The sequence below is a fragment of the Thamnophis sirtalis genome, unplaced genomic scaffold (genome assembly GCF_051295495.1).
Source record: "Thamnophis sirtalis isolate CommonGarterSnake01/CBP01778 unplaced genomic scaffold, rThaSir2_p1.2 scaffold_9, whole genome shotgun sequence".
NCBI lineage: Eukaryota > Metazoa > Chordata > Lepidosauria > Squamata > Natricidae > Thamnophis > Thamnophis sirtalis.
Window position 1 is genome coordinate 73,029,371 of NW_028261389.1, and position 10,087 is coordinate 73,039,457.

Below are 10,087 nucleotides of genomic sequence, written 5' to 3' on the forward strand. Positions count from 1 at the left end.
GTCGACGATGGTGTAATCAAGAATATTAGATTAATAGTACCCATGATAATCTTGTCGGGGCCACACCTATTATATAAACGACGATTTAGAAATTGAAGTGTGGGGAGATTACAGATTCTCCCTCAGTCTTGCAAGATATATAGCAATACTTACTATATGCTTAAGAAGATCCACTTATATCTAAGAAGTAATGGTTGTCGCTGGAGTTCGTTCCAGAGGGTCGGAGCAGCCACCGAGAAGGCTCTCCTCCGGGTAGGCCAGGTGGAAAACAGATCAAAAAATTGGTTTTATGCAAGTTGAGGATCATTTATTTAAACAAATAAGAGATCAAAGTTTAATGCATATAAAGAGACTATACAATGTATTAATACAGATGGACTCCGAAACAGAATTAGTTAAAGACTGTATAATAAAGTGGGCTCAAAATATTGAAGAACCAATAATGTTGGATACATGGGAAAGGATTTGGGTAAGAAATGTAAGATTTACACAAGCCCAAAACTTGAGAGAAAACTTTTATAAGATGTTTTGTAGATGGCATTTAGATCCTAAAAAGTTGGCTTCTATGTATCCGAACTTACAACCCAAATGCTGGAGATGTGATTCTCTCGACGCTACATATTTTCATATATGTTGGGCTTGCCAGAAGGTTAAGGCATTTTGGATAAAAATATGGTGGATTATGCAAAATGTTCTTTAAAAAAGGATAAAGTTTACTCCTCAGTTATTTTTGTTAGGTATAATTACTGATTGTACAGCTGTAGAGATTAATTTGATTCTGCACTTAATAACTGCAGCTAGATTGTTGGTGGCGCAATACTGGAAGAAGGAAGATTTGCCTACAATTCAAGAATGGACATTGAAAGTCACAAATTTAGCCGAGATGGCTAAAATATCTGCATATCTTAAGGACCACTCAAACGAGAGATATAAACGAGACTGGGAAAAAAATGGATCGATTATGTACAAAATAAATATGGGACCAAGAAATTCCAGGTAGTTTATGATTAAGATTAGGAATGATATAAACTGTTTAAAGTTAGCCTAACAAGGAGGAGCTGTTCAGTTTAAAGATGTTATCAATTTTCTATTCTTTTTTCAAATATATTTTAAACTGTTTTTGTTAAAGGTTTATACCGTGTATGGGTTCTGGGAAGTCGGGGGAGGGAAGGCTGGGGGCTCTCCAGTCCCTCTTCACCACCTGTGCATCCCTGACATCATTGTCTTTGACAACGGGCCCCAATTTTCCTCTGCCACCTTCCTCTCCTACCTCGCTTCCCTGGGCATCCGGCATGCCCCTGTTGCCCCCTACCACCCAGCTGGCAATGGCATGGCCAAGTGCACTGTGCATTCGGCCAAAGAAGGCCTGGCCCAGCTTTCCCACCTGCCTTGGCCTGCCTGCCTCCAGACCTACCTGCTGGCCCAGCACTCGACCCCCTGCCAGTCCACAGGCAAGAGTCCCGTGGAGATCCTCATAGGTCGCCGCCTGAGGACCACCATTGACCGATTGCACCCCTCCTTCACCCCCACTTCTAGCCCCCTTCCTGCATCCCCTAGGTCTTTTCTGGTGGGTGAGGGGTCTTCGCACAGAACTATTCCAGAGACCCAAAGTGGCTACCTGGGGTCATTATAGAGCTAACTGGACCCTGCTCTTATAGGGTCCAGCTTGGTGATGGATGACTATGACGGGCGCCATCTGAACCAGCTGTGCCGCCGGACAATCGAGGGGCCGTTTCCACCAGCCACCTCGCCTGCGCAACCACCACAGCCGGGGCCTGCTTGCCCATCAGTCGCCCATCCTACCCAGCCATGACCAGCTGCCGCTCAACCATCTCCAGCCGCATTCCCCGTTCCGCGCCACCACCAACCTCTAGCCACAGCAAGAGAAGGACTCCTACCTTCGAACTTTCCCGTGAGCTCGGGGGCTGGGCCTTCCAGTGTGATGTGTCACAGCAGCAGATCTCCTCCTCCATTGATGACGGACACTCCCTCTCTCCAGCGTTCATAACGCGTGCGCAGAAGACCGGCCTACCTCAAGGACTACGCATGCGCTGTCTGGGGGGAAGGGGTGTTGCATTGTTCCGACGCAGCCAGCAGGCGGGGCCAGAGCCTCAGACTCCTGATTGGCCCGGGCGTGCCTGCCGGCCGGTGGCACATAAGACTGGCCCCCAATTGGCCAACCGCCTGACAGCTGTCAAATATAAATAGCTGTCAGACGGGCTTCAGTTTGTCCGTGTTCTGACTTCGTTGTAGTTGTTGCCTATTAATAAAGCCTGTTCTATTTTACCTCAAGCCTCGTTCTTAAAAGCTAACATGTGTAAAATTAAATATATATTATACTCCCTTTCAAATAGCCAACAAAATATTTCTGGTTTTAATTCCATATCTTGCTTTACAATTGCTTCTAACCACCAACTTCTGAATAGCTACTTGGACCGACCTAAGTACTAATTCATAATTTCATATCCGGTCACATGGGTGGCAAGCCACTCCCATCCGGTCACATGGGCGGCAAGCCACTCCCATCCGGTCACATGGGTGGCAAGCCACTCCCACAAAGGAGGCCACATCCACAGAGTAGGTTCCAACGATTTTTGAAACCCACCACTGAGCATCCATGATGTTCTGAGATAATGCTCAGCATTTCTTTAAAGGCAGGCAGTTTGAAAAGCAGACTTCATTTTAGCTCCTATGTCAAGTTTCAAAGAGTGCTTTTGTTGTTGCAACCATTATTGCTCCTCAGCTTACACAACAAGTCAGGGAGGAGGGAAGTAGGAGGTGGAATATCGGCTTCAGACATCAAGAAGACAAATGTGAGAACTAAGGTCATTTTGGCAGGTGTTTGCCAGAGCCAAAGTCTGTTTCTCATAACAATATAATGAGACTCAATTGGACAATGTGACCTGCTCTAATAGGGGGAGGGAGAATCTATACTTGAATTATGTGAGTTTGCACAGGAATTAGCTAGATCCGGTTTTGCCCTCATCAATGCCAAAATGATAAAGTTTGGCATAGAGAGATTGCAACACCTTGGCTTTGATTTTGGTTCGTCAGTTGGAACAATGACCCTGTAAGGACTTTTTTGATCTGGCTGAATGCACCCTTTTTCACCGATGGATTTTCGTTTGATTTTACACTTCATCCTTTCTTTTCAAACCTCGCTCCCTTTCTTATGACTGACATTGGACGCTACTCACAGCCATCAGCCGCTTTCTGGGTTGCGCACTACGAAGAACCCCAATTATGGGTTTCCTGCAAGGCTGTTTTTTTTTTCCCTGTGCTAAATTTCAGGGCAGTTTTGTGGCCCTATGATGATCACAGCAAAGCGGCCTGCCTGACTCATAATCAGACTCAGCAGTCATCAAAAGCACATAATCCAGGTGACGGAACAAATATGTGGTTACAGTTTGTTTTTTAATTGCCTCATGCTGTACTTTTATCCTACCGCGAAAGACAGTTTGACAAATCAAGGAGCCAACAGGAATTCATGCCTGTTGCTTTGCAAAAAAAAAGCTAATCAAGCCCTCGCAGATCCTAGACCCATGATGGTGAATCTATGGCACAGGAGCCATTGCCCAGCTCAGCTCTATCTCGCAGGTATGCACGCCTCCCGCTGGCCATCTGATTTTTCAAGGTTTCAAGGTTTATTAGCATTTGTATGCCGCCCACTCCCTAGAGACTCTGGGCGGCTTACAGATAAAACATATAAAAATTAAAGGAAAACAAACATTAAAATTACACAATAGCAATAGTTAGGCTTATATACCACTCCATAGGGCTTTCAGCCCTCTCTAAGCGGTTTACAGAGTCAGCATATTGCCCCCAACAACAATCTGGGTCCTCATTTTACCCACCTCGGAAGGATGGAAGGCTGAGTCAACCTTGAGCCTGGTGGGATTTGAACAGCCAAACTGCTGAACTGCAGTCAGCTGAAGTAGCCTGCAGTGCTGCATTTAACCACTGCTACACAACATGCAAACAGCTTAAAATGGGGCTGGATAAAATCAACAGCCCCAGGCCTGCCAGAACAGCCAGGTCTTAGTTGCTTTACGGAAGGCCGGAAGAGTAGTAAGGGTCTGAATCGCTACGGGGAGATCGTTCCATAGGGCCGGAGCAGCTACAGAGAAGGCCCTCCCCCAGGCCTCTGCCGCGCATGCAGGAGATGAATACTCATGCACGGGGGGCCTGGGAGGGGAGTCGTGCATGCATGCACAGGTGAGGGGAGTCATGTGCGCATGTGTGGGGATGGGGAGAGCACAGGAGCTGTGGCGTCCGCCCCACCGTGGCCCATTTTTGTTCCCAGGAGGCTTCAGGAAGGCCTGCTAGGCCTAAAACAGGGCACAGGGGAGTCGTGTGCATGTGTGTGAGAAGCACGGGGGATTATGTAATATTCTTGTCTAATAGTCCTAAGAGAAAAGCCTCTAGTTTCAATGTTATGTTCAGCTAGGTCCATTTTAAGAACCCTCTGCATTACACAATGATATTGTTTCCAATATAATTGTTCTTCCATCTGGGTTATGCTAACTAATCATCTTAATATAGCGTGTTTGAGTCAGGTCAAGGCAGCTTACATCTGCACTATCCACCACACCTTCTATTGTTCAGAACATGATCCCAAGACAACTGAGGTGCCCTCGCAAGATTTCCTCTTGAGAAATCCACTCTGTTCTTCTGTAACTGGGAAGCTCTCCCTTGGGACCAGTGCAGGGGTGGGTTTCAACCGGTTCGCGGCGGTCCCTGCAAACCGGTTGGTTGCCGAACCCGGAAGTAAGTAACTTCCGGGAACGGCGAAGGACGCGCCCGCGCTCCTTACCCGGTTTTGACGAGTTCTGCGCTTCCACGCATGCGCAGGACGCATACAGCGCCTGTGCGATCATCCAGGAGCAGCTGGAGCGTCACGCAGACGCTAGTACGCATGCGTGCACCACGCACGTGCACGAGGACACCGCCGGCCCCGTTCCAACCAAACCGGTTGGAATGGGGCGAGAAACCCACCCCTGGACCAGTGAGATGGCCTTCAACTCTCCCAAGTCACCACTTCAGTGGCACTCAGCAGCCAATGTTGTGGTGCTTCACCATACAAGGAGGTTTTTAAGAAGAGACTTGACAGGCACTTGTCTGAAATGCTATAGGGCCGTGATGGCCGTCGCCCATTGCTCTTCTGGGTTCCAGCATGTGTGCTGGCCACCTGGTCTTCAAGTACATGGGAGTGCCAGAAACCGGAAGAGCAGGTGACTGGCACACATTCATATGCTGGAAACTGGAAGATTCGCTTCCCGGCGCGCACATGCATGCTGCAGAAGTGTTTTTCTGGTTTTCTGAACTCCCGCACTTGCGCGCCAGGGAGCTACACTTCCATTTTCCGGTACTCGAACGCACGCACGTACTCCCGTTTTGGCACTTGGTGCCGAAAAGGTTCTCCAACACTGGTATAGGGTCTCCTGCTTGAGCAGGGGGTTGGATTAGAAGACCTCCAAGGTCCCCTCAAGCTTTATTCTGGTTGATGGATTAATGAACAAGGAAGCATTACCACTACGAAGCACTTCTTTCAGACCTCTCCCTTCCAGAGGCAGGACTCCAAGCCAACAGAAGATCCTACCATCAAATCCAAAGGTCTAAGCTTCACAAAAGCATATTTTTTCCTGGTTACAAAACCAGGAGCCAAAAGCAAAGATCTGACAGACCAGGAGCAAGCTGGATCCTGGGAAGAAGGCTTCCTGCCCTCTCTACATAATGATAGTAAATTCTGTTTCCTCCATTACTCCTGTAGACATATTTCTCCATCCCACACACAGCTGTTCCCCTGAGGCAGACACAGAAAAATGGGGGAAGGTTGAGGTACCATCTACAGAGATATCAGAGGGGGGGGTGCTTCCTTAAAGGAGACTGGGTTAGTTGCACAAAGGGATACAAGCTCCTCCTTAAAATCATAATGGTTGACAACAGCGAAGGTCTCGGACATAACCCTTTGGCTAGAGCAGAGGTGATATTCAGCCAGTTCTGACCGATTCTTGTGAAACGGTAGAGGAAACTTTGAGTAGTTTGTAGAACCGGCAAACACCACCACTGGCTGGCCCCCACCCCCATGTATTCGCTGCTTCCCAAGTACCACCTGATCAGCTGGGTCTTCTTTTGTTGCCCTTGTGCAGGAGAAGGGAGCTGGAAAGCAGGTAAGAGGGGTGGGGAGGGAATGGGGATTTTGCAGTATTCTTCCTCTGCCGTGCCCACCAAGCCACACCCACAGAACCGGTAGTAAAAAAATGTGAATCCCACCACTGGCAGAGATTAGAACCTGGATCAATATGATTACCCACTGGGGTAATCAAGAAAACAAGCAAGCTCAGAGAGCACCAAATACCCCCCTCATCATAATGTATATTTTGTAATAAACCTCTGCTACAAGCTTCTTAATTACTTTGGAGTAGGGGTGTCAAACTCAATTTCACTGAGGGCCGCATCAATAGCAATAGCAATAGCAGTTAGACTTATATACCGCTTCATAGGGCTTTCAGCCCTCTCTAAGCGGTTTACAGAGTCAGCATATCGCCCCCACAGTCTGGGTCCTCATTTCACCCACCTCGGAAGGATGGAAGGCTGAGTCAACCCTGAGCCGGTGAGATTTGAACAGCCAAACTGCAGATAACAGTCAGCTGAAGTGGCCTGCAGTACAGCACTCTAACCACTGCGCCACCTCGGCTCTTCAGGGTTGTGTTTGACCTCGGGGGACCAGGGTGGGCATGGCCAGCTTGACGTCACTTGTGTCGAGGGCACCTGTAGTAGCCTGAGTGCTCTGCCAGAGAAAACAGGCTCCAGAGTACTGTTTTTGGCTGCAACAACCTCCTACAATCCTCTGCCATTGAAAACTCCATTTGAAAACTCCAAAATGGAACTCCATTTTCGCTGGCAGAGGCCCTGCAGGCCAGTCTTTCACAGTTTTCAGGGTGGCCCCATGGCCCAGACCAGTGGTGGGTTGCAGGCGGTACACCCCAGTATGGGCATACCGGAGCCTGCCTGGAGCACTGGATACCATTCCGGTACAGTGCTCCGGAGGGCCCACTAACCCACCTGAGCTCCTTACCTGTCTTTTACAGCTTCTGTGCTTCCACGCATGCACATGGCGCATACAACACTTGCGCGATGTTCCGCGGAGCAGCTGGAGCATCACGGAGGCTCGTGGAGGCGCTGAGACGCATGTCCACGCTGCGCATGTCCATGTGGATGATGCCGGGCCTGTTCCAACTGTACTGGTTGGAACGGGATCTGGAACCCACCACTGGCCCAAACCTAAGCACCCTACAGACCGGATTCGTCCCCTGGGCCTTGAATTTGACACCCCTGCTTTAGAGCTTCCAGCGCCTTTCAGTATAGACTCTGCTTTTCTGGGGATTGTTCCCTGTGTCCTGGAATAACCTTCCAATCCCCAAAACAACCAGTGGTACCTGAATTTCAACAGTAACAAGATATCCTTGGACTACTGCAGCATTCAACAGGTATCACAAGAGGCTTACTGTAATTACTACTGCTGCTAGTAAGAAATGCTGCTCTAATGGGCATTGACTTTTGTTTCCACATCATCTCTACGAAAGCTGCAATTTTCACGTTGACATTCTCCAATTCCAGTTGCGTTTCACCCCAGTGCCCAGCTGAAGCATGACAATTGTCACTGGATGTCCTCCACCCAGAAGTGCCGAATATGAACCAATTTGTATTCTGTATATTCCTAATCAGAGGTGATATTCGGCCGGTTCGGACTGGTTCAGGTGAACCGGTAGCCAAGATTCCGTATGGACGGTGCTATGCCGTCCTATTTGGCCATGTTTTTGAGGCCGGGCACATGTGTGGAAGGCGAGCACAGCGCATGCACAGAATCCGGGAGCATGCAGGGAAGATGCGCACACGGGGTGAACCGGTGGTAAAAAAATAAGTGAAACCCACCGCTGTTCCTAATGTATTTATCCAACAGGGCTAGAGATTTTGTTTTTATTTAAAATATTAATACTATGGAATGTAACAAGGATATACAGTAGATCCCTAGGAGTGGAGGTTTGCATTCTAGAAGAGAAAGACACAACATAATCCGCAACTTGGGAGTCCTCCTGGACCCACAGCTGACTTTTGAACACCATTTGTCAGCTGTGACCAGGGGGGCATTTGCCCAGGTTCGCCTGGTGCACCAGTTGCGTCCCTACCTGAACCGGGAGGCTCTCACAACAGTCACTTGTGCCCTTGTGACCTCTAGACTGGAGTACTGCAATGTGCTCTACATGGGGCAGCCCTTGAAGAGTATTCGGCGACTTCAGCTGGTCCAGAATGCAGCCGCACGAGCGATCGTGGGTGCGCCTCGATTCACCCACGTAACACCTATCCTCCGCGAGCTGCACTGGCTGCCTGTTGATCTCCGGGTACGCTTCAAGGTGCTAGTCGTCACCTACAAAGCCCTTCATGGTATTGGATCTGGGTACTTGAGAGACCGCCTACTGCCAATTACCTCCACTAGACCAATAAGATCCCACAGACTAGGCCTCCTCCGAATTCCATCAGCCGGCCAGTGTCGACTGGCGACTACCCGGAGGAGGGCCTTCTCTGTGGCTGCTCCGACCCTCTGGAATGAACTCCCCATGGAGATTCGTACCCTCACCACCCTCCAGGCCTTCCGCATAGCCCTTAAAACCTGGCTGTTCCGACAGGCCTGGGGCTAAAGACTTGCAGCCCCACTTCGAATGGTATGATTGTTGTGCTTTTTAATTGTGTATGAGTTTTATGTTTTGTAACTTGTCTGTTTTTCCCCTCCCTCGAGTTGTGAGCCGCCCTGAGTCCCTTTCAGGGAAAAGGGCGGCATACAAATAAAGCAAAATGAAATGAAATGAAATGAAATCCAGATATTATATGCAGAGAAAAGAGGGTAAGGACAGTACATACCTAATGAAAGTATATTGTAGCTGCAAATACGTAATAGGATCCTCAGTCTGGCAAGATTTTGGGCAGAAGTGTGAAACCATAAAGAACTCAACTTGGAAGACTTGTCATGTTTCATTCTTGCTTTGGAGGCCGATGTAGTTTTTTGGGAATCTCTTTCGCTCATACTGAAGCTTCATTACCAAAGCAACTAAGGATGAAATGTATGTTAAATCCACAGCAGAGAAATGTTATTAGGAAAAAGCTCAGGGTTGGAACACTCTAGGTGTGGTCTTACTAAGGCTTTATAGAATGGTATTAGTACCTCCCTTGATCATGATTGTATCCCTCTGTTAATGCAACTTAGGATTGTGTTGTCCTTTTGTTGTTGTTGTTGTTTCTTCTTCTCAATTTCCTTTCTTTCTCTCACTGGAATCTGAAGTAGAAGTTTAACTGTTTAACTGTTTAACTGTTTAATACATTTATAGGCCGCCCAATCCCGAAGGACTCTGGGCGGCTTACAGAAATACATTTCCAAAAATAAAAATTAAAATAGAGAGAATAAAAACAGATTAAAAGATCACTTCATACACTCAATCTAGGCGGGGCTGGACCTCATACATTATTATTATTATTATTATTATTATTATTATTATTATTATTATTATTATTATGCAATTGTATCACAGCGGCCAGTTGTTTCACCGGATTTGGCATTGGTTACTAGTCGGGCCCCACCCAGGGGCCTAGGACGTCGTAACGTATTTTCGTAATATGCGTGCAGATCCAAGCAGTGCGGCTTTTTGCATTTGACTGATGGTGATTTTGTCAATTTTTAACTGTTTTAAATGTAATTCCAGTGCTTTTGGAATAGCACCCAGTGTGCCAATTACCACTGGAATTACCACTGCTGGTTTGTGCCATAGTCGTTGAATTTCAATTTTTAAGTCCTGGTATCTTGCGATTTTTTCATGTTCCTTCTCGGCGACCCTGCTATCACCTGGTATTGCGATGTCTATGATTGTGACCTTATTTTTCTCAACCAGTGTGATGTCTGGTGTATTATGCGCCAGTATTTTGTCGGTTTGTATACGGAAATCCCACAAGATCTTGACCATCTGATTTTCGGTGACTTTTTCAGGCTGATGTTCCCACCAGTTTGTTGCTGTTTTAATATTGTAATTTTTGCACA